This window comes from Ischnura elegans, chromosome 10 (assembly GCF_921293095.1).
Source record: "Ischnura elegans chromosome 10, ioIscEleg1.1, whole genome shotgun sequence".
Lineage (NCBI taxonomy): Eukaryota > Metazoa > Arthropoda > Insecta > Odonata > Coenagrionidae > Ischnura > Ischnura elegans.
Window position 1 is genome coordinate 43,359,382 of NC_060255.1, and position 24,461 is coordinate 43,383,842.

Here is a 24,461-nt window from a genome sequence, read left to right on the forward strand (position 1 = left end):
TCACAATAATTCTTGGTAAATTACAAATTGTTATTATTACTCTCCCATGATATATGCGAGGTATATATATGCCATGCTATATGGTATTGCAACAACGTACGATTGTTTTCTGCAAAACACCTCTTTATTTCCCTCAAATTACAGTTTTTTATTTTTTTCCAACTCTTTTAAGCAACTTTCTTTCTTCCTTATCGCCTCAACAATCTCCAAATCCCTTCTCAAGAGCAACTCCCTAAAAACACTACACAAAAGTATTAACATGTAAACTACATTGTATTATTTAAAATTTTCACAATGATTCTTGGTAATTTATAATTATTAATACCCCATATTATATTTGGGGTCTTAAGTGGCAATCTCCCACTACCTACTTCAGTTACCTGCGCCCCGCCCTCATCTACTCTACCTTCCACCACAGAAGGGGACTAGAGGGTGAACGTAAGGGAGAAGAGAGGAGAAAAAAGTTGGAAGGCGAAGAAAAAGTATGTTGGAGAAAGGAGAGGGATGTAGAAAGGGTGTGTGACGAGGAGACCACGTTGGAAGGAGGGGTTTTCTTGGAGGAAGAAAAAAAGTTTGCTCCCAAAGTTTTCCTCGCCATCCGCCAGAGTTCCATACTTGACCTCCCTCCTAAACATTGGGAAACCCCGTTTTCCACTCTAACTGACAGAGAAATACTCGTAAGGATTGCTACTCCCCCTTAAGTCCTAACCAACACACACTCACGAGCGTGTGCACCAAGAAGAACAGACTTTCTTCCCTATCCTACCCCTACCAACGTACGCCGTTGCCCCAACGTGGAGAGACCCAGGCAGCAGCCGCCAAACCCCGCTCAAATCCGCGCCCCACAACCCCACTTTCTATCATTCTTCCACCCCCTAAAAAAGAACGTCTCCATCTCTCCAAACTAACCCACAGCCTAGCAGACCGTGAGAGGGAGGTTGTGATGGCTGTGGGTTGGAGAACGTAACGGAACGCATGATGACAGTCACATTATTTGACGAGTCATATTTTATTTTTCTGGGATTGTGAAAGTTTTCCCCGAGACTTTATTTCTTTTTCGAATGCACAGCGTCGCCAATCTTCTCATGCTCTTGCAACAGCCAAGAAATCTCGTTCCACAAACCATCTCATCCGCTTCCCTGTCTTTCCGAAGTCCATTGACGTTGTGAAACATTTGTAGAACCGAATTGTACCTATCGAGATTGCTTTTTTTCAAGAGTTTCGATCAATTTAATATTTTTTAAATATACTTCAAGCGCTAACTTTCAAAGTTCTGATCTACGTAACCTACCCAAGGAAAAACTTATTTCTGAGAAATGTAAGTTTATGTACAAAAATTCTTTTAGACACATGAGACTTTTTTCGGAAAATTAACATTTCCATCGCCAGCTACTCCAGCAAAAAGTATATTATTTAACTCTTATGCCTTAATAAACTGCATATTAACGGTAATTATAAATGGTCAATTTTTCGTTTAGATGCGGTAGTGGCTTCAGTTGAATATATTCAATGATGCACAGTTATAAATATTTTTTGAAACGTGTTTCTTATCTTGATTTGGCATTAGTTTTTTAATTGCGTATTCTTGAATATTTGCTGACGGGTACCTATTATCCACGGAAAAAATAATGACCTTCTATGAACCCACTACAAACTTCAAATCGATCAGTAGGCTATTAATTCTCGATGAACAAGCTCATAGTCTCATTTAATTAAAGGGCAGCACTACTTTACAAATACACTACAAGATTTAGCCTTTAATTACGTATGCCAAGTGGTTAATTACCAGGGTACGTCATGAATTTTTCACCATCATAAAATATGAAAAAGATTCTATACCGTTTGTTCCGAGGAATATCTAGCACAACGTTATAAAAAAGCTTGAATTCAATAAAGGTTCAGTTGGCACCATTTTAGTCCTCAGATTATATAAGGAAGAATTCATACAATTCACAATTGAACAAAATGAAATTTACTCCGGCTTACTGTATAAAGTGGCATTTCATTATAAGGTTTTTGCTATCAATTTTTTTGTAACATTGATTGGAGATGTTTTAACGCATTTGAGATGAGATGGAATGTTAATATCAATTGGAAAAGATAAATTAATGTTTTAAATTACTTTGTGACGAAGTATTCATTATGTAAAGCCATAAAGACAATACGTCCGAAAAGTAACTCTCAGAATATTTCATCCAAAGCTTCTATACTTCCTGATCATTTGAAATTATTCGGTTTATTTCCTGGGGACAAATGATTGTAATTTGGTAGCTGATTTTTCCGGTATAGCTTTGAAAGAGGAGCGTGAGAGAACCGGAGCTTAATATTCAAGTCCTCAACTATAGATTTGTAGCTACTGAAGTAATTTCATGTTCCAATTCGTGGTATTGGGATTTTCATAATACCTACTATAAGGTGACTCATGTGAAAAAGTAATTATTGAGGAGTTTTGGACCTGCAAATTTAAAAAACCTGCGTAAATTAGTGCTATGAAACAGCGCAAATAATGGAAAAAACATGCTAAATTGCAAGCCATTATGAATTAGATGTATCTGAATGGGAATAATTGTAAAAATCTTTCATGCTTACAGCAGCCAATACATACAATTAGTCTTGTCTCAGTTAAACCTCAATTCAGATATACCTTCACTGCGCTAAAGGATAGTGGGATGTATAATATTATCATTGACGATCGTCCTATTGGGCACCTCCTATGAATGTACGTTAGATAGAACGTATCCAAAGGAAAATTGCACTGGATAAACTATGCATTTTCGAAGTGAACATCATCAGATGCAATATGTGTACATAACTCAGAAAGCATGCGTTTCTTGACCAAAGTTTATTGGAATTTTTTCTTGTTTTGTTGAGTCCTATCACCGTTCAAATACACTTTATTAAAAACCTTGTATGAGAAAAAAAATAAAGATATATTTGACGATTTTCATCAGCCTCGTTCTTTGAGGATATGATGTACCAAGCTTATATCATAATTATAACAAATTAAATGCCAAAAACATGGTAATGTTTTATTTTTTTAAATTAATAGGAAATAGTTTCGCGATTATGTGCGGCAAAATGTCACCATTTCTTATCCTAGGTCTTTCCGAGAAGGTCCTGAATAAGATACCTCACCGGCAATAATCTGTAAATTGCAGAGAGAGAGAGTAGCGCCCGCCAGGAAAGGAAATCAAAGGGATTATGACAGAGGGGTAGGAGTTCAACATGCCCATTCCGGCAATGCTATCACATCAATCCGTGCGCTTTCATGAGAACCTTCGGGCGATGCTCAATACGGAGAACAGAGCGCTCCGAGGATGCGATGCGAAAATCAACAGCATGCTGTAAATCAAAGGGCGCGGAAAGACGATGCAATTTCACATGCAATATTCCAATTGAGTACAACAACATTCGCAGTACCTAAGTAAAATCTATTTTCATGTACACCTCTATCTTACGAGTGTCAATGTTTCGTCTGTATAATTTATGTTTCTTTTGACATTTTTCTAACATATATTCTTAGATGTGCTCCTTTCTTAAATATAAAATGTACAAAATACAAGAATATAATTGCTTTAAAGATTTGAAATAACATAATCAGTGTAAAATATAGAAATTATAAAATTAGTAATCTAGTTCAAAATAAATGTATCAACTCAAAAGCATCAATACTTTCACGACAGAGTCCTAATACTAAACTTTTTTTTAAATGCCACTAAAATCACATGATCATTTATTTTTAGGATGAATGACTACTTAAAAACGGATTTTTTTCCGGAAAAATCAAAATTACAGGTCCCAAAGGAATTTTATATTAAAGATTGATCAACATAAAAGAGACATTTGGCCCATGAGCAGAGTAAAGTCATCGTATTCCAAAACGGTGGGCATTGAAATTTTACGCAAAAGATATTCATGTTCGAGGATATCCAGCAGCGTAGGTACACTTCAGATCACACCCTGCGGAATGCACTCGGCCGAATCAAACTTTGGAAATGCAGTAGACACTCCATCAGTATAGCATATCACGTGAGCTTGTTCCATAAACACATTGCGTTACTGCTATTACCTTGCTACTAATCTTGCACGTCAATACCACTACTGGTCAAGGTATAGAATAACTAGTATACCCTATTTGTCCTAGTATCTACCCTAGTAGTACCCTACCCTAGTATCCTAGTAGTAGTAGTAGTAGTAGTAGTACCCTAGTATCTGGAATACGCTGCCGGTGTTTGGGACCCTCATGAAAAAGGCTTAATAACAGAGTTAGAACGCGTGCAAAGAAGAGCTGCCAGGTATGTGAAGGTCGTTACGATAGTCTTGTTAGTGTAACTGACCTCTTAAATAAACTCGAATGGGAATCTCTGTCGGACCGTAGATTGAAAAATAGACTAAACCTTTTAGATAAATTCAAGAGCAGTGTCTTTTCTGACGAAGTTAACCATATCTTGCGGACGCCAACGTACTACGGAAGATCAGATCATATAAATAAAATAAGAGAGATAGATTGCAGAACAGACAGATTCCGAATGTCATTTTTTCCACGATCGATAAGAGATTATAACGGCAGCAATAGAACTCGTAAATAGATTGCATGACTTGTAGTGTAGACTACTAACCTATGTAAAACTTAATGCATGTTTCTGAATTTCTATTCTATATTCTATTTCTAACAGCATATAGTAGTATAGTTTGTTATTATACGGGACGTTTCTTGGACGGTGTGGTGTACATGTGGGAGTCCAAATGCATGCTGCATGCTGGTGATTGATCACCCCCTGCCAAACACCCTAGAGGTGGCTCGCAGGGTATTATGTAGATGTAGATGTATTTCATATCCTAAACACAAATACTCAGCAGAAACGCATTAAAAACGCACATGAAATTACGAGGTCTGATTTTTTTTCAATGGGTCCGGAACAGAAGACGAGGTGATTGGTTAAAAACTACTTCTTTTCTAAATATTGGGCACATTTGTGGCGTCCTTTCGACATAATGGCCTCGGCGATTAAGGAATTGGTCGTGCCTGTGGACAATATTTACTATACTTTCATCATAGGATGCTGCCACCAATGACTCCCAATGAATTTTGCCTTTTTCCTGAAGCTCATCGCCCGCATTTAAACGCTTCCCTTCTAGCCATATCTTCATTTCAGCGTGAATATGGAAGTCACACAGCAATAGGTATGCATTGCTCGGCGGGTGATCCAAAATGTTCCATTGAAATTGCTTAAGGATCAGTTGGGCTGCATCGGCGCTGAGTTGATAGGCGTTGTCATTGATTAGAACACTTCCAGAAGGCAGCATGTCCCTTCTTTTGTTTTGAATGTGTATGAAAGTAATTATGCATACAGTTTCACAATCTAGCCACAACGCATCAAAATAATTCCTTTTGTCGGCAGAAAGGTCAAGTCATATCAAAGAAAAAGCCATTCGGCGAGTTCACTGGCTGTCTCTCCGCAGCGCACACTAGGCGGGAGAACCAATTGAAGAATTGCAGTTATTAAGTTTGCTGCTAATCCTAAAGTAACGACTTACAGCCAGAAATAACTTGATTGTGGTGCGGAGGACGCTAAGATAGCCTATCTGCGCAGTACTCGCCTGCTGCTTGTATGGTGTTTTTTCTGAGAAATCGGATGTTGAAAATAAACGCCCACGTAAATATACGACACTCTTCATGTTCGATTGATTTTGGCAGACAACATGGATCAAGGAAATGCTACTGTTTATGTGCGATTGCTATGAAATAAAATTGTACTAACTTTGTGGGTATACACGTATTTACAGCCTTCAAACTAAGTTACCCCGACCTAGTTAAGGAAGTATAGGCATATGCACCATTAACAAGCTGATTCTTCTCCAAAAAAAACCTGCAGTACGCAAATATATAAAACATATATTACGGAGGCTTCCGCGGTTAGTTATATGGTGCTGGTTTTTCGGGTTTACACCGCGTTGATACAGCAACGCTATTACTATACTTTGATATTTTATATATATATATAAATATATATATAAAATATCGATATCGACCGCGTTGATATTTTTTTGTATCAACGCGGTGTAAACCCGAAAAACCAGCACCATAAAACATATATTTTGAATTTCGATTTGTACGATACCATAGTCGTCACATTCAACTAGAAGCCACTAAATATAGAGCTTCCATGAAATTGTTTTATTAAAGAACGCCAGCAAATTTTCAAAAATTGACCATCAATGCCATAACAATCAAAGTCTCATATAGAAGCTACGAAAAAATTTATAATTTCACGGCAGTCTTACAGTAAGCCTATATTTTTTTTTAAATTCTACCGAAAAGAAATATACATGTATATAAATAGCATGTAACGCAATAAAATGGAAAAAGAAAATCTTTCAACCAATCTATTACGGAAATTTTTTTCATGCATACGATAAAAATAGAACAGTTTATATCACTACATTTTATATACTTTAAGTTTATTATTACCTTTAAATAGCAATAATAAACTTATACTGCCATGGACCTGAAGTTCCTAAAGACTTTAAAGGAGTAAAACATTAGGTGGCTTTTACAAGTAGAAAAAAGTAATAAATAATACTTAACTCCGAAGAATTGCAACAGAAATAATAAATTCAACAGAAAGTGAATTGTACCTTTATGATAGCAATAATAACTTCCATTCAATACACAGCTCGACCTAAAACAACATTTTCACTAGTTCGAAAAAAGATTAAACGTTTTATTGGTGAGTAGCATAGAATAGTGCAATGCCTTGATATTCAATAATTATTCAACGTCAAAGTCCTCCCAAACTAAAATAATATTAGACAGAAGGTTGCCAAAAAGTAGGATGACATTTATTCCCACCTATTACTGCCATTGATAGACCCATGGTCCATGAGGCACATAAGTCTTCAAGGGAAGAAATCGACAATGGCAATGAAAGGAAGAGTTTCACCCTGGAGAATGGGAGAAGGGTTTTATTTTCCTGAGATAAAAGGCCCACGCTTACGCTCCAAGATAATAAATAGGCCCCGCAAGTGCGTTAGTGTTTAAGAGGAGACCGGTGCACATTCTTCACTGTTGTTAAATAGCATCGCAGCCGAGGATTCATTGGCCAAAAAAGGTTGAAGGCCCTCCCGTAAGGTAGGAAGACATAGTTCTCCAGAGGCGACACTGAAGGGTGGCAATGAGGAGAGTCCAAAAGCTCACGGGAGGAGCCGATGGGATGAGGAAGAGAATGGGGAACGTGTGTGAAAGGTGTATGGAGGGGGGTGGGATGCTATCAAGTCCGTGGAAGAGGGTTTGAGGGGAAAGAAAAAAAAAATAAAAGCGGGAGAGGAGAGAGGGTCAGAGTTGGAAAGCATGGAAGGCGCGAAAGCAGGAGAGAAATGGAAGAGACGTGGAAAGAATATAGCGTCCCAACTTTTTCCTTGCGCGCAACCCAAGCGACTAACCCAGGGCCTAAACACCGCCCGGGAGACCTCCCTCTCCCCACCACTACGTAGGGGGGAGGGCGGCAAGGCCTTTCTGAAGCAAGCTCACTGCCTCCCCCTACGTTCCCACACCCCTTAAAAACTACTAGCCATCTCCTCCCCGTAACCCTTTCTCCCGAGAGCATCCTCAAGGCACCATACGCACATAAAAATCCACAGGATTCTTAACTCGAGGAATCCATAGCCTTTTCACCGTTTCGAGAATGGCGCGAAGAGTTAAACCGAAATGGCACCATCCACGTTGTTTATATCCCTTACCGTCCGACCTTTTTCTCTCTCTCTCTACCTTTGATACGGCGAGAAACTGAAATTTTCGCCGTGATTTTTACCCTTAGTAGCAGAACTCCTCGCACTCCTGCCATACGGAAGTTTTTCGGATGTGCAGGCGCATTGAAAAGACAGAATTTCTTACGGAGTTCAACGAAATGTGTTGTGCCAATGAGAACGTCAATTTATTTCTCACGCCTTCTTGAGTTGTGGCCTCCCAGAAATACCTCATTTAATGCTCATTGCGCCGATTAGAAAATACACAAGTAAAATGTTTCTTGAGAACATGTTGACTCTAAAAAAAATGTGTACAATGTATGATATTTATGATCTAACAAGTTTTTTCTCCGAAAATTATGGATGAAAAAATGAAGATAAACGCCTGAAAATTTTTTCTCGAGTTCCACGTCGTACGTTCTGACATTGCACGTGTATGAAAACATAGAATTACTTTTCAGGAAGCAACAAAACTAAATTTTTAAAAATAGATAAAGTGTATATGCATTGAAACAAAAGCGATAATAATGAAGAAGGAAATTGTATTTCCCTTACAGGAAGTTGCTCAAGCTCCTGGAAAAACTCAATGATAAGTTACTTATGTATCTTTTCAACAAATCTTCAGTTCTAATGGTAGAAAAGTTGTATATAATATCAAATTGAAAAAGAAATACTATGCACAATTAAACTTTCAATTTACGGTAATTGAAATAAATCCACCATATTTGCGTATTTTGAGGCAACATATATTGAAGTATGTATCATCAACCGATGATCAAATTACATAGTAACTGCCTCCAACCTGGACATGATCTCTAAATGTACTTGATTTTCAATTTATTCAGTCAAATGAAATATTTTTTCACTGACCGGAACTATTTTCTATCATAAAATTGCTTAAACAGTGCTACGGAATATAGTGCATCAAATTTGTACCTAAAGGGTGAATAAAAGAGCGTATTCAAGTTATGAGTAACTGATTATATCTCTCAATCAATAAAATATCTTCAAGCTGGCCAAATTAAGATCATTTCGGTACTCCAGGATACTACGATTTTCCCAGTTCATTGACTCCAAATACATTTACTCAATGCCCACCCTTACGCACGTCTTCCCCGTAATATGATCCCGCTGCATGTGTATCTAATGAAACCACGACACACCACACCTGTTCTACTTCAAATAGTCTGTCATGGAAGACTAGCTGTTCCGCGGTAACACCCCTGAGGCATTCCTGATGAAGCATTGACCCGAGAAAGGCACCCAACACGCACACAGAGCATTCTGAATAACGTTGCGAGATGGACATTGATTCGAGGAGAAAGAGGGAGCGATTTCTGCAGCCCGTGGCGATGGTTCAGCTGTCCATTCCAGCCGCATAAGCGCAGAGTTCCAATTACGTGACGCCCTCGGGTTCTGGGTCGGTTCGGCGGGAAATAATGATTGCACCCATATCTCGCCTCAAAATAATACACATGAAAAGCTATATAGCCAGCACAAGGCGAGTATCCACGTGATGCGGGTTCGAATCCCGGACATGGTAACGAAATTTCCTTAGCGGAATTTTCGGTCGTTGAATAAAAAGAAGTAAAAGAATATTATTGAACTACTCATAAATACATTAGTTGTGCTTTTTCAGGGATGTAATTTTCCATGCTACCTACTGATGATTAAGCCATTTACTATGATTTTTAGTTTTATTCGATTAATTTCAAACATATTTATTTTATTAAATTTTCTTCACATATCGCAATCTGTAGTCAATGATATCTGTGCCTGAAAAGATAAATATGGGAGACCAAAAAATATTTCGGGAGAATTGCGTGGAGTCATAACTTAATATTTTTATTCCACTTACAGCCTACTCCGATAAGACTAACCTATGATTATTTCTGTTGACAACAAAAGAGTGTTTTATCAGGGGCTCAAATAACTATAACCTCTAGAAGAGAGTGCTTTTTATCTCCAAATTCAATAAAACTAAAGAGAAAATATATATTGCATATTTAAATTAATAAAATTAACAAAAATTCCAATGTATTTTATTACTACAACAGCGAGGAATTATGAAGTTGGACACGAGGGAGACATTGACGTAAAAACATTCTTGGGGACTTATCTTGCTTGTTAATGATAGGTTGTAAATCGAGTATGGCAATTTAATTCATTACTACAGCGGAAATGGATAAAACAATAAATGAACACTTGAAAAAGAAAATATAAGGCACGCTAAAACGGATGAAATTAGTAGCCTTTACATACAGGAGTTCATTCCAATAAAAATCACAATTCCTAAAAGACTCATTTTTATATCACTGGCATGTGATAAGATTTTAAGTAAAAAGAAACAATGACGATTTTTTATAGTATCTAGCATCTAACTTGCTTGTATAACATGAGGATACATAATTACAGGTCATCCGACGTCAACAGCAAATCTATTATTCTTGAACAATAAGCACATTAGTTGTGTTTTTTTTCAGGTTACTTGTGTGCCTTACGATCTACTAATTATTAAATCGTTTACCATGATCTTTATTATCTTTTTCATACATCGAAGCAGATGGTTATTGAGATGCGTACCTTGGGAAGATTACAATGAACGATCGAAAAACTTATTATTCGTGCTTTTTTTACGTAATAAAAATTTTACAAGAGCCTAAGGAGTAAATTATTCGTAAATAACACCAGCAACTTCGCAAAAAATGATGCAAAGTCTTCCATAATAATATAACTAAAACATATAACCAGTGTTTTCCGTTAACAGCAAATTTATAAATACCCGCAAAATGATAAAATACATATTTCCCCAATTACATGCATAACGCTTGAATAACTAAAATTCTATCGCATAATATGGCACCTTTGTAAGCATTAAAAATGTAGCAATACGTACATTGGCTGTACGAAATTGACATAACTGTATTTTGGCTATGCTTAAATTTAATGGTTGGTAAAATTTCTTGCACTCATAGCTGATTTACTGAAGAACCAATACGTTGCAAAACTACTTGTCTGAACTATTTTAAAATAAAAGTTTGCCGTGTCTACATGATTTTAAATGCTAACTCACTTGGTGCCTTAATCTCAAATCGGTTTGGACAGGCGAGTGAAATACCCACCTAAGGCTAGGCTGTAGCTTTAAGTTGAGTTAACCTCGCTTCTTACCTTCCACGGATTTGAACCCTCAATCTACTGAGCAATGGCATATGGTTCTACCTAGTAATCTGCCATGAAGATGATGTTACGCAAACTCATATTATTTGCGGGATACTAAAATCACATATAATACAGTTCGCTTGTGTACTGCGAACAAGTAAGGGTGATTACAGGTCTAACTTGCAGTCTGATAAGAGCTTGTAACGAACTACTCAACTGTAAGCACCCAACAAAGGCCTACATTCCGAAAGAGATTCCCTGGGGTGCTAATCAAGTATGTGCCATACGCTTCCTCATCACATGTCATACGCAGAACTAGCTGAGTCACGCATTATCAGGAAGTAATGCTTTTGAGGATAATACAAGCACAATTATTGAGGGTAACTGTAATAGTAATATGAGAACAAACGAGGGCCAGAAATTCTTAGTTGAAAAGACCACACCCATGATGCATAAGATACCATGTATTGATTAAATTTGAAACCTACGTTGAAAGGATTTGAAATATATACAACATGCGAAAGACAGCAGCAGAGATATCTAAGAAAAGAACTCCAGAATCCTATAGGTACAAAAGAAAAATAATATCTCTTTTTAGACTTTTGGGGGATTAAACTACATTGATCGATTAAATTAAATTAAATACATTCACAAGTTTTGCAGTTGCAGAATCTACAATTGATCTAAAACTAACACTGAATACCACATCCCGAAAAACTTCCAAAATGGTACTTTGAATTCATTTTGCAACGCAAAACTTGGAATCCACATCAATTCGCAGGTAGAATTAGAAAATTGAAATTAGAAAATGGAACTAAAACTGACTTTGAATTCGATGATGAATTTATTTATCAAAACTCCTATTCGAATAATGATCCAGATGAAATTATCACTTTCCCGGCAGTTGGGAGGAAAACAAATTAACTTTAAACTAAGTAATGCCAGTAATAAACATTTTATTCCTGTTAAGTACTTTATTTAGCTTCCCTTGTGCCTCCCATTTCCATCGAATAAGGAAATTTTCAGTGGCTAAAGTTCAAATTCATAAAATGATGTCATCAAAAAACATTTACGCACGAGAGAAATAATATAGTACCTTTCCATGAAGTTTACCTCCGTGTGATGCATTTTATGTTGCTACTACTTTTTCAAACTCCATCATACACCATTTTAATACATATATAAAATACATCCTCATTGAATCACCAACACCACTTTAATGTCTAGAAGTCTTAGGTCATGCAAAAGTGACAGGATTTACATATTACTTTCGGCATTAAAAATTGATGCTTGAAACTGAAACTGAAAAAATTTATGCCAAGAAAATAACCTTGTGTTCCAATTTTTATACCAGCAGTAATTATGAATGAGTGATGCCAATAATGATACCACCGTTTAAGTAAAATTTGCGACACAAACGTTGGCCATTAAGTACTTAGTATTTCATAATACCAATTAGTTTTCATAAATTAAAAATGAGATTATTCATTTCTTCTACCTTGTAAGTGGCATCACTAGCTGATACCTAGTTTAAATAAAAACGTAATTACTGGGAAAAATCAATTTATTGGTCAAATATTTTATAATTTTCTTCGCTTGTTTATATCGACAGAAGTATTACTTCATGAACAAAAAATAAAAAAAACAGGCGTCAATGATAACAGTACGCTACGTTGGTCATAAACGTTAATCATTGCTTGTCATAGTTACCAAAATTCTCGAGATTTAACAGGTAAATACAACCAATGTTCTTAAAAAATGCATATCACAGCAGAACACATCCAAATAATACCCTGCGAACCACCTTTATGGCGTTTGGTGGTGGGTAATCAATCACTAGCAAGCAGCGTGCAAGAGGATTCCCAAATGCACACCATTCAATCATAAAAATATTACGCCGATTAATAATTAATGCTTCAATACTTATACAAAGGAAAAAATTGCCAACTAATTATGAAGAAAATCTAATTTTGAATCTTGAAAATGTAAAAAAATGTAGTTATAAATTTTAGGAGAATTCAAAAATATGCATTAAGGAATATCTACCTAAATAAGTAAGAAAGACTCCAAGCACTGAAATACGAAACATAATACTAAAATCTGCGAATGAACCTAGCACATGCAAAACATGAAGTTAGAAATGATAGGAAAATTCATAAACATGAATTAAGGAAAGTATAAGTTCGTAGGTGACACTAATAGTACGGAAATACAAAACATAACTTATACTGGAAGACGAAACACTGGAAGCTTGATAAAAGTGGCTCCATAGCTATTATTATCGACGTTATTTTAGGGATGAACGAACACGTCATGAGAGAGAGAGAATATCCGAAATTTTTTCTCCACCTTTGGCAGGAGCGTGAAAGGAAAACATTCGACTTGCCGGACAGGGTACACTTCAGCCACAAAAGGTAGCCCCAGGGGAAAAGGGGAGGGTGGGAAGGGTGATGAGAATCTATTGTTCGTAAATGTCTAACAAACTGGGCAAAGCTTCAGCAAGAGGCTTAGGAGGTGAGTGATGTCAGGCGAAAACAATGGCCGAAGTTTACGTGAAGGATTGCGATGCCCAGGAGTATTTCGCCAGGAGCCTCCTCCTCCGTGGCTTGACTTCCTCCAAGAAGAAAGGCCGCGGATATTTTTCCCCGTGAGGACCAAATGGTACCATTCGTTTGTTCTCCGACGAACGTACTATTTATAGCCCGAGGATTAACGTGCCTCACCTCTCCTGGTTTCATCTTTTACCTAGTCTTAATACTCATATAAGGAGGAAATAATAATAGTTCTTAAAATGGAAAAGTTTTTAAGTTCAAACTTATTCTCCTCTAAATCTATGAGTTCGTATTCATTACCTAGTTAAATTTATCGGTGTCCATAGTAAGCGTTAGGTGTAAGTAAAGCTATAGACCAAAGATAAAGCAAAGTACAGTGTACATTGAGTACGAAGTAAAAATTTACAACGCAATTTCTGATATATCAAAAAACATACACTAATTGGGAGTAATTCAAGCATGATACGCCTTTATTTCAGGACTATTCCAACATAAAAATACTTTCCTGCGAGGTAACGCAAGGTAGAATTATTTATGGCCCGGGGATCAGCGCGCCTTACCTTTCCCGGATTCATCTTTTACCTGGTCTTAATAGTCATATTAGCAGGAAATAAAGATCCTTACAATTAAAAAAGTTTAAGTTTTCCAGTTCAAACTTATTCCTTTAAATCTACCACGCTGAATTCATTCATACTATCTAATTTTATCTATGTCAATGGTAAAAGCTGGGTTTAAGTAAAGCTATATACGAATAGTAAAGCAACATAAACGGAATATGAATTAAAATTTTACAATACAATTTCTGATATATAAAAAAGGATTTCATTCATTGGGAGTAATGCAAGCATCACCCACCTCTGTTTAAGAAATGTCACAACAAGAAAAAACTTTCCTGCGAGATAGCACATGGTGGAATTATTTTCATTAAAACACAGAGCTTTGATATACCATGAATTGAGAAAATTTTTACTGGACTGGATAAGCCAAATAATTGTGCGTCCAAGGTAGAGGTCCACCTTTCCTACCAACTAGCCCTTTGAAATAACTTTTCTAAGGAACCAAAGTGTATTCTTTTATGTGATAAGCCTGATGAATGAGGTCCTTCTGAATTCTACAAACCCCCAGTTAGAACTCTCGTGGTACATGACAAAATTTACTTATCTACTTGAATAATTATCAAAATATGTCTACATTGACTATTTTATATATTCGCAACTTTTAAATGAATGAACTGCTTTCTTTTTTGTTGGAGTTACGTAAACATTCAAGTACTCGAGCTGCTACATTATTGCCTTCAGAAAAGATGCTTTTTTTAAAATACGATAAAATAAGCCATTGTTACGGGAGAGGGTAAAATGGAGGATACACAGCATACGCTGTATCTCCTGAATATTTTTCGATGGTTCAGACCACAAGAGTACCACACGATGCGGCCATGTTATCAACCAATGCATAACAACCATTTCTATAACTAATCTTTATGTAACATGCTGTTTTTTACCAATTGAAAAATACTCAGAGATCGTAACGCTAAGGGTAGAGTGAGAAAATATTACAGAATGTCTGAAATAAAAATTCCTGTCACTCAAAGGGTGGAGGTAGTTATGATTAATCGAGTCCTATCAGGCTTTGGCCGTAGGAGAAATATGAAAATCACACGAACCGACGGAAACGGCAATGAGAAATTCCTGAAAAGCGTAAGAAATAAGAAATGTTACATGGAAACGTTAACTTGGAGTCAGGGCAACTTAATAGGAAACATCTTGAAGCACGATAGTATGATGAAGACAATCGTTGAGACGTCTGTAGAAAAAAAGAGGCTGTAGGTATGTTAGCAACAGTGGGTATGGTTAAGGAAAACCTTGAATTAAACTTAAGGGAAAGGTAACGAAGGATTTGAAGATAGGATTCCCTGAGTTTGAAAAGATTAGGTTAAGAGAGAATCGAATAGAGTGAGCTGCGTCAAACAAATCATAAGATTATTGACGACGATAATTATGACAGGCATTGGAAATTTGAACAAGAACCTCTTCTCCGCATGAAAAAATCTTTCATACTTCTTTTTATCAGCATGAAATTCGATGGACACCGAGTAACATCCTATGTATTGAAGTCAATAACATGCCTGTGATTTAAAAATGCGTCATATAGGCACTATGATTATTATTGGAATGAACCCCTGTATGTAAAAGATACTAATATCATCCGTTTTAATGTGCCTTACACTTTCTTTTTTGAGAGTTCATTTATATTTCAAATTTATTTTCGTCGTCTTAATGGTTTTAACTGCCGTCTCAAGTGAATTGGCTATTTATCCCCCTACCAAAACTACTTGCGCTCTGGCGTTTAGTTTATTAAATCTTGCATAATGAATACCTTTAGAATGAGTTAGAGTCCCTTCATTTTTTGTCGTAACGCATTACCAAGCAATTTCATCGTTACCACAAAAGTCTAAAACTCACTGGAAAACCTCTTCCCGCAATTATGACACTTCCAGGTGCTGTCAGCCTATCCTGAGAACTGCTCCTTCATGTTAGTCTTTATTCAGGAACCATTTTAGCCCAAATCTCACGCCCAAATTGCCCCAACTCCTACCTCACTTATCCCCATCACACCGACGCGTCGTTCTGCGCACTTCTTATCCAGGGAAGGGACCGTCCTCATCCAAAGAAAGGTTCCCTTCGTCTCAAAACATAGCCAACGTTTCTCCTCAAGATTTTTTTTTCATCCTCACCGTCTTCTTGCAATGGCCATTTCTCCTTATTATCCACACGTCCGCTCTTACCTTAGCAGGTTGGGCTTAAGAGTCCTTCCCTTGGTCCACCTTTCCCCTGCCATCCTGGCGTGCCCTTTTCCAACGAGATCCTGTGTACAAGCATCCTACCCTTCCCCCAACTCCTTTCTCCACAAACACCATAGTCTATTCTTTCCTTGTTACGTGAGCCTTAATTCCAAACTTCACACTACGCCCTCTTCTGGTTCGGCCGTCGTAAATCTTTATCAGTCACCTTTTATCTCAAGTCCGCCTCTTTTCACGTTCAGACGCCGGCCTCTAGGAGTGAGGCACACAGTTTTCTCGCACTCCTCGACGTCCTCTCCTTTAAGAAAACTCAACCCTTCTCGTCCGAAATGTTCTTCTCCCCAAACCTGAGATTTTCTTTTGCGCGCTCCTCTTCCCGAGGCTAATTTACGTCAACCTCATTCCGTCCAATATTATCATGAGCGAACGTCTTTGCTTTCGTTTACCTCCTAATTTTTGCCGCCGCTCAAGCCTTTTAACAAACTGCTTGGTCACCCAGTCGAAAATAAAAATCCTCCTCATGGGCTATGCATATACTCGGAAGTAAAGCAAAAAAATCACCTTGATAGACTACTTCCAAGTTATGCCTCATTATTAATGCACATGATTCATTGTTTCTCACCTCCAAGAGAGAAAGAACTTAGTTAGTGTTCAGGTTTAAGATCTTGATTATTTTGCTGATAAAATAAAATTCATTATAATCAAATAAATTTTATCTTATGCCATGATAATTGTGCCTTGTGTATATAATTTTCAAACCTATGATTAGAATATCACGAGACTAAAATACATGAGAGATAAATCACTACATATAATTCATATTTACGTTACGCGTGACAAAAAAAAATAGTGAGTATTCATGTTTAACATCTTATTTGTTTTGCTAATAAAATAAAATTAACTGCATTCAAATAAAATCCTATATCATGTTGATTTCGCACGGTATTTATAATGCGCTAAGTTTTAAGACTAACGCTAAGATGAGTAAAAGAATGATAAATGAATCACGGAAAAATGTTTTCCACGGTAACTAAAACTTACAAGCGTAATTTTTATGCCACAAATTTTTAACAACACACAAGCTCGTATGACTGTAATAATGTTACGGTTTTTCTCAAGAACCTATCTGGCTTTAATCAAATCGTAGGGATAGCGTCAGTTCATTAGTAAATGAACAGGCAAAATTTAATCAAAGCGTTCTATAGCACCTCCGTAATAATATCAAAACCTCATTATTAATCACTTATTGTTCGATATATACCCTAATATCATTCCCTCCAAACCATTTAATGCTCGAACAGTTTTTAAAGTGATAAAAGAGTTATTCATCGTCTGATTAACATAATTTGCTTAGAAATCACCACTGCCTAATACCATTTCACGAAAACCTACATTAGCAAAAACACCCTTCCATTGCATTTTACGGAGTAATTACTTTTATGTATAAACATAATGCAGGTAAGGAAACATAGTCCTAAGTCACTATTATTTAAATAAAGAACTACAGAGAACGAAATGGTTTCAACTTACGAAGGCAGAAAAGTTTCCACCATTAATTTTTTTCCTACTTCATTCAAATTCCAGCCTTGCTCTTTTCGAGATTCCGAGAAATATCCTCTATTTCTTTAAGTTCTCCGACTTGGCCAATTTCTGCGAAAAATGGAGAGAGAAATGTTCCAACTGAACCTTTATTATCACCAGAATAATCTCGTTTTTTTCCTGCAGAAATCGCTTCCCCTCGGGCCACTCATGCGTCTAAACCTGGAGCCCATCCTCCGACTACTTCACCCTTACATGGGCCATATAGAGACCAGCTTTATTCCTGGTGTGGCTTGATGGCCTTAATTTTAATCGCATATTAGCGCGTAAATGGATAGCATACTTGAATATTCACGAAGATGAGCCTTTGGTCACTATAAAAATTATTATGGTGAACCACGCAATAGAACTGATGAAGTTAAACATTGCTTTGCGGATATTAGTTGCATATACCATGTTGATGGAAACATTTTTACCCTTCAAAATTTTTTCTCTTCGCAGCCACAATCGATTCTAACGATACGTTGTTAATCAATGAACAGTAATTAAAATCAAGGCCTTATATATCCTGTCTCCTGAAATAGCGTAACGTGATGAAACGATACCGCTCTCTGCTAACTCTCGTCTTTGAAGTGACGCTATATCGTCGAAACCTCCTGAGATTGTGAAAAGAAAAGCGTGGAAGAGAATAAAGTTATTCATCATCAAGGTAGCTCCTCCTTCTATTGTGTGACGTTGACATATCTCTCCTCCCATAGGATTAACGCAAAATAACATCCAACCGGTAAGAGCAATGGCTGCACTAGAAATTAGAAAAAGCATTATTCCCAGTCAACCTCTTTGGAAACTAGGAAAATGTTCACCTAACTCACTTTCTTTTCATTGATCATCATTACATATGAAATTTTTACCATAAAAAAACATTAGATGAATGTATATATGATACCATAATCCTAGTAGAAATTTAAGAACCGTAACGACTACCTTTGATGAACAAAACATTAACTCTCACGCAAGTGCAAAAATTCCTATAACAGAGTTTAGGGCTCTTGATATCATCATTTAATATTTCATATAATTCCAACCTCTTATTTGTCAGCCATTTAGTGGCCATCATTGTAGTGGCTGTAACATTTTCAAGCCTATATTAGTCTTGAAAATGATACAGTTTATCGAAACACTGTAAGTATAGGTGTTTTCACTGGTAAGACAGTTGATGTGTTGCTCACAAAAGACAGTAGTTATGGTAATTCAATTTTTACAAATTTGTCATGTTGCATTGATATATTTTTATACCAACCGATAGTCAATGAAAATGAGTCATTTGGATGAAAATTTTATATATTTGCCTAAGTAGTTTTGAAAATAATACAGTCTAAAGAAATACAGTCTATCGAAATACAGTCTATAGAAATATGATCACTAGAAATACAGTTTCTGGAAATACACTGTCTGGAAATACAGTCTATCGAAATGATACAGTGTACCTAAATGATACAGTGTATCTAAACTAGTCGAAAATCAAAAGTTAAGTTACAGAAATCAAAGTATGTTATTATTCCTAACTTCCCACAGAGGAGATTTCAGACGGTCTTCTTTAGACGAAACCTATCTTCCCTATTCCACCACGAGCTGGAATTCCGTCCACCGCATCGCCCCCCCCCCGTTATGGCGGTGCGGAGGATATAAAGAGGAGGGAAACCAGATTGCCTGAATGCGAGCAGGGTTCCCCGAGCAAAAAGGCACCGTGAGCTGCGGCAAGCGGGATTATTTTTATTCTCACGACCGACGCGACGTGGAGGCTAATTGGCCGGTGCGCATGGCGTCGCTTTTCACGGGGGCAGGGAGAAAAACTGAGCGCCTCATCATCCTTCTCCGATTGCGGAATAATTTCTCCTCCGTGGCGTTCTCTCGCGATCAGGCTGCACAAAGTGCGAGGCAGTTGAAGCGGCAATCGTGTCTGTCAGAGTGCTCATAGGTATAAAAGGTACTACCAAAAAATACTGGGTTACTATTCGTGTAGCTACTACTCGTGAGTTCACGTAAATACAGGTAGGAACTTACATTATCTCGCAGACTTTGTAGTTAAGCAAAACTATTCTAATTCCATGAGGGGCCCATGCCCATCACTCCTCACTGAGCTAATGATTCAGCCTACGATTGGTTCGGATAGGTGACGGTAGAGCTCAACCTAAACTAAACCATAGATTTGTGAATAACACACATTCATGGTGGAGGTCCAATTCCTTTCATTGAGCCACCTCACACATAAAGGATTGGTTAAGAGATTTCCGATGGCTTCACCCGTGATTTGAAGCCAGGAACTTCCGAGCAGTAGTCCGTTGCATTACCCGCGACTATTCCTTTTAGCCATGCTAAAAATCCTTGAAATACATGACTCAAGTCAATTTTTAACAATTACCTCCGAATATTCCCAGCTCTAATTTATGGTTAGTCTCATAATAAACAGTAATGCATCGTCATCCATAGAACTATAAATGGCTATAAGGTCAATTAATTGCACGTTGAAACTTCCTTTATCCTTCAGTAATGGCATTGAAGCAACAACAACCCCAATTATACGCTTTCTTGAATTACTAATCACGCTCAAATTTAAGAATGACCTAAAAGTGTCGAAACCATTGTCGTCAGTGGAGTTGTGCTATTAAAGAGTGGAAATTACTACTGGTGCTATATATTTTATCACGGATGTATCAACCATGGTAGAGACCGAAAAGTGTCGTAACCATGGTCGGCGGTGCACTTGTGTATTAAAGATTAGAAATTACTATTGGTGATTCATATTTAGCATGGAGATATCGTATTTTTACCATGTCTGGCCTGAAACGATTTCAAATAATCACCACAAAGTTCTAAACCATAAAAATGAAGCAAAATATAAACTAATATGATTTTCCAAAAAATATGTCTGTACAACCAATTTCAATTATTTCGAAAATACCTCAGTAACAGTCAAACATGCATAACGTTCATTGTAAATCTATATATATTTGATAGTTGGAGGTGTAAATATGTGAAAACGATAGATTATGAAAAATTAAAAAGAAAAAACTGTGCTTTCACATGAAATATTTACTCACACATTTACATTACCATGGTTACAGTGTAAGACGTCATCATCAGGTGTAAATGTGCGAATACATATATCATGGGAGAGAACAAAGTTTCTTTTGTTTCATTTTTCTATTTATTTGGTAATGAATACCGTGTCATCGTTGACTTTATAATCTCCGTTTTCAAAGAAACAATTTTCTCTGCAAGCATACAGTGGAATAAATATTTATAAATAACTAATCAAGGAAATTACACGGGAAAATTATGAAGTAGGAAACGGCCAAATTTGCATACAAAAACTCAATAATAGCTTAAACGTGTAGTGAATATTACTGATGTTTTTCGTGCAAAAAAATGAAGTGAGATTATTCCTCAATATTAAAGTTCAGGACAAGATCTCAAGCAAATTGCAATAGTAAATGTAAATATGCATCAATCCGAATGCAGGGAAACCACGAAGATAACATAATTTGTAAAATGGTTCCGTTCGCCGTTCTGAGGATGCAATTCGTTCCCACTCAGTTCGAATTATCTCCCTCCAGCTTTCGCAGATAAGTTAGTGCGACACAAGCAGTTGCTTCGAACTCACCCTCCTCAAAAGCAGCGTTGCTAGGGTGAGAAAGAATATGTCGCACAACGCTAAGATAACGTGCCTCTGGCCGATTTCCACACATTATTTCATGGATTCCGCCTCTCAACGCCTTTCTACCGCTAATTTTGGGAAATAATGTCCTTAAATGTTGGCGTGCGTGCTCATACGAAATGCACATGTTTTGTAAGCCAACCAATCTCGCGTTCTGTCACGGGTTAATGCCCACACCATTTTCTCTCTCCCTTTCATGAAAACCTCTCCGATTTCTAAAGTCTGGTTTACACATCGACGCTGACTGCTGATACTTATCTTTTGGTTGCAATATTTTTTTGTTTTTCCACTTATGCCAACGTGTTAGAACCCTTAAAAATTCCATTTTTGTTCAAGGATATCTTAATTAAGCTAAAGTTATAACTATAGAGGTATTAGTGCATACTCAGAAGTAGTCCCTGGATGACAACAGACACACATGTGCAAATATGTCTTTGCCGGGGCTTTCATTATGTTTCCACCAGTTCATAATTTAATAATAATGATATTTACTTCCAGGAGAGGTATCATTATTTGGAGGTATATTAGTACTTGGTATCATTATTGTGCTACTATAGTAGCTTAAAAACGATATCCGATTTATGCTAACAACACTGGAGTATTTTGTAGTTATAAAACGCAACATGATGGCAGTAGTGGAAATATAAAAATAGTCACACTCAAAAGAAAAGTATTTTAATCTCCTCTTATTTGTGGGAATATGCAAATCGTTATGGACTTAAGATTTCTCCCTGCTTATTAACAAATTTAAACATTGCTAACCTGTAGCTAACCTGCCAGGTAGCAAAAGCAATGTTGTCGCTTATGTTCAATCCAACTACTACTCGAGCAAACAAGTACCTCGTACTCGATCGATGAGGGCTTTTTCAGTAGCGACTGTCCCCATGTAGGAGTGGTGCGCAATAGGAAGTGTAAATCCACTTTTAAAGCAGTCATCCTCCAGACATAAACCATCTTTTCATTACCTTTTCTTAGAGTGAAATCTTTGTAGCCTAAAACATACAATATTGCACTGATCATTATAAATATTACCTCCTTTATAACTTTCTTCTCCATGATTTTAATCTTGTGAAAAATTCAACAGCACTTTCATTTAAAATGCGCATAAATACTCTCAGAATACTGAAATTTGTGCAACATTGCAATGAAGTTATCAAAACTCGAAAATAAAATGTGATATTAGTGGTGAATTGACACAGTTTTATATATAAAGCGGGGAGAAATGGCACAAAATGAGTCCGGCTCTATCAGGTCTTATAATTATTATGGGTGGTTGAAAATTATAATGAGAGCACAATTAGGCCGAAAAGTAACCCCTCAGTGATCATCCGGAAGGAAAACAATTTCTCCTTTACCTTGCTAACTTCTTGCACCACTTTCTTACGATACACGATGAGTACTAATATTCTCTATAAAACAATTAGACAGATCCTGTCAATTGCCAGTTAAACAATGACAAATACCTGTTCCGTATTAGGGATCAATTCAAAAGTTTTGTAAATGCTATCAATTGTAAACCATGAGACGCCATAGAATCTTGCATTATTGATATGAAATATTATTTAATCCACATGATTTCCACTCAACCGATATCAAGATATTCATTCATAATTTCACTGAAGTGTACTTAGAAAGGAGCATTAAAATTTATTAAGAGATTACGTCAAATGAAGGGACGTTATTCAGCTACGAGAACGCATATGGCCATGAATGGTGAACGAGGAAGACAGCTGTTGGGCTCAGAAATATTACGACGAAGATCTTCAAAGAGGCGTTTTGGAAAGGAGAAGAGTTAGAACACCCAAAGAGGGAAGAATATTTTTTAAGGACTAATCCTCGGGTAGTAAAGCTCCTAATATCGCCCCTTCTTCTATAAAAAGTTTTGCGAAAATCTAAGTGTAAAGCCTAAGTGTAGCGCCTTCCTTACCTTACCTATGTGGCCACTCAAACCTCAGGAGGTTTTTGGCCTCACCAACAACATGTCGCCATTTATCTCTATCCGCCATCCATTCTGCATCTGCTCTCATCTTCCCTAAGTCCCTTTTCACTTGGTCCTGCCATCTTAGTCGGGGTCGCCCAAGCGGACGTTTTCCTCGGGGTTGATTTTCAGATACCATTCTTAGCATGGACTCATCTTTTCTCCTCTTTACATGACCGGCCCATCTTAATCTCCTGCTTTTTATTTGCGCTATTATATCCGGATCTGTATATAATTCTCTGAGCTCTTTGTTGGTTCTGATCCTCCATACTTCATCTTCATTAATAGGACCATATATTGTTCTGAGGATCTTATTTTCAAAAACTATCAATTTCCTCTCCTGGTTTTTTGTTAAAGTCCAGGTTTCGGATCCGTAGAGTATTACTGGTTGTATTATTGTCTTGTACAGTTTTGATTTAGTTTTTCTTGACAGAAGTTTACATTTTAGCAATGATTTAAGAGCCCAATAACAGTTGTTCCCGAGAAGTAACCTTGCATTTATCTCTACCTCCTCTTTATTTTCCTGTTCTATGGTTACTCCTAAGTATTTAAAATTTGTTGTCCTTTCAAAGGTATAATTTTGGACTTTTAGAGCCTCTGCTTCTATGTTTTCTGCGTGTCGACCAACAATTAAGTATTTTGTTTTTTCTTCGCTAATTTCTAATCCTACTTTTTTGGTTTCTTTTATCAGAGACTCTGCAAGAGTTTTTAACCCATTTGCATCCTCCGCCAATAAGGTCACGTCATCTGCAAAAGCTAGCAGATTTATCTTTCTGCCGACTTCAATCCCCGGTTGTTGCTCCTTTACGGCTTTAAGTGCATTTTCTAATGACAGGTTAAAAAGCAATGGTGAGAGTGCATCTCCTTGTCGTACCCCCGTGACTACATCAAAACCTTCTGAGAATTCATTATTTATCTGTACTTTGCAACTTGAGTTTTCTGTACATATCTGAGCCAGTTTGACTAGTT

The 24,461-nt window shown here is 36.9% G+C and overlaps 1 protein-coding gene across 1 annotated transcript in view; it reads right to left on the reverse strand.

The window, feature by feature from the left end:
• LOC124166427 (craniofacial development protein 2-like) overlaps positions 1-24,461 on the reverse strand; it is a 139,262-nt gene that overhangs the window by 112,961 nt on the left and 1,840 nt on the right. The window lies entirely within an intron of this gene.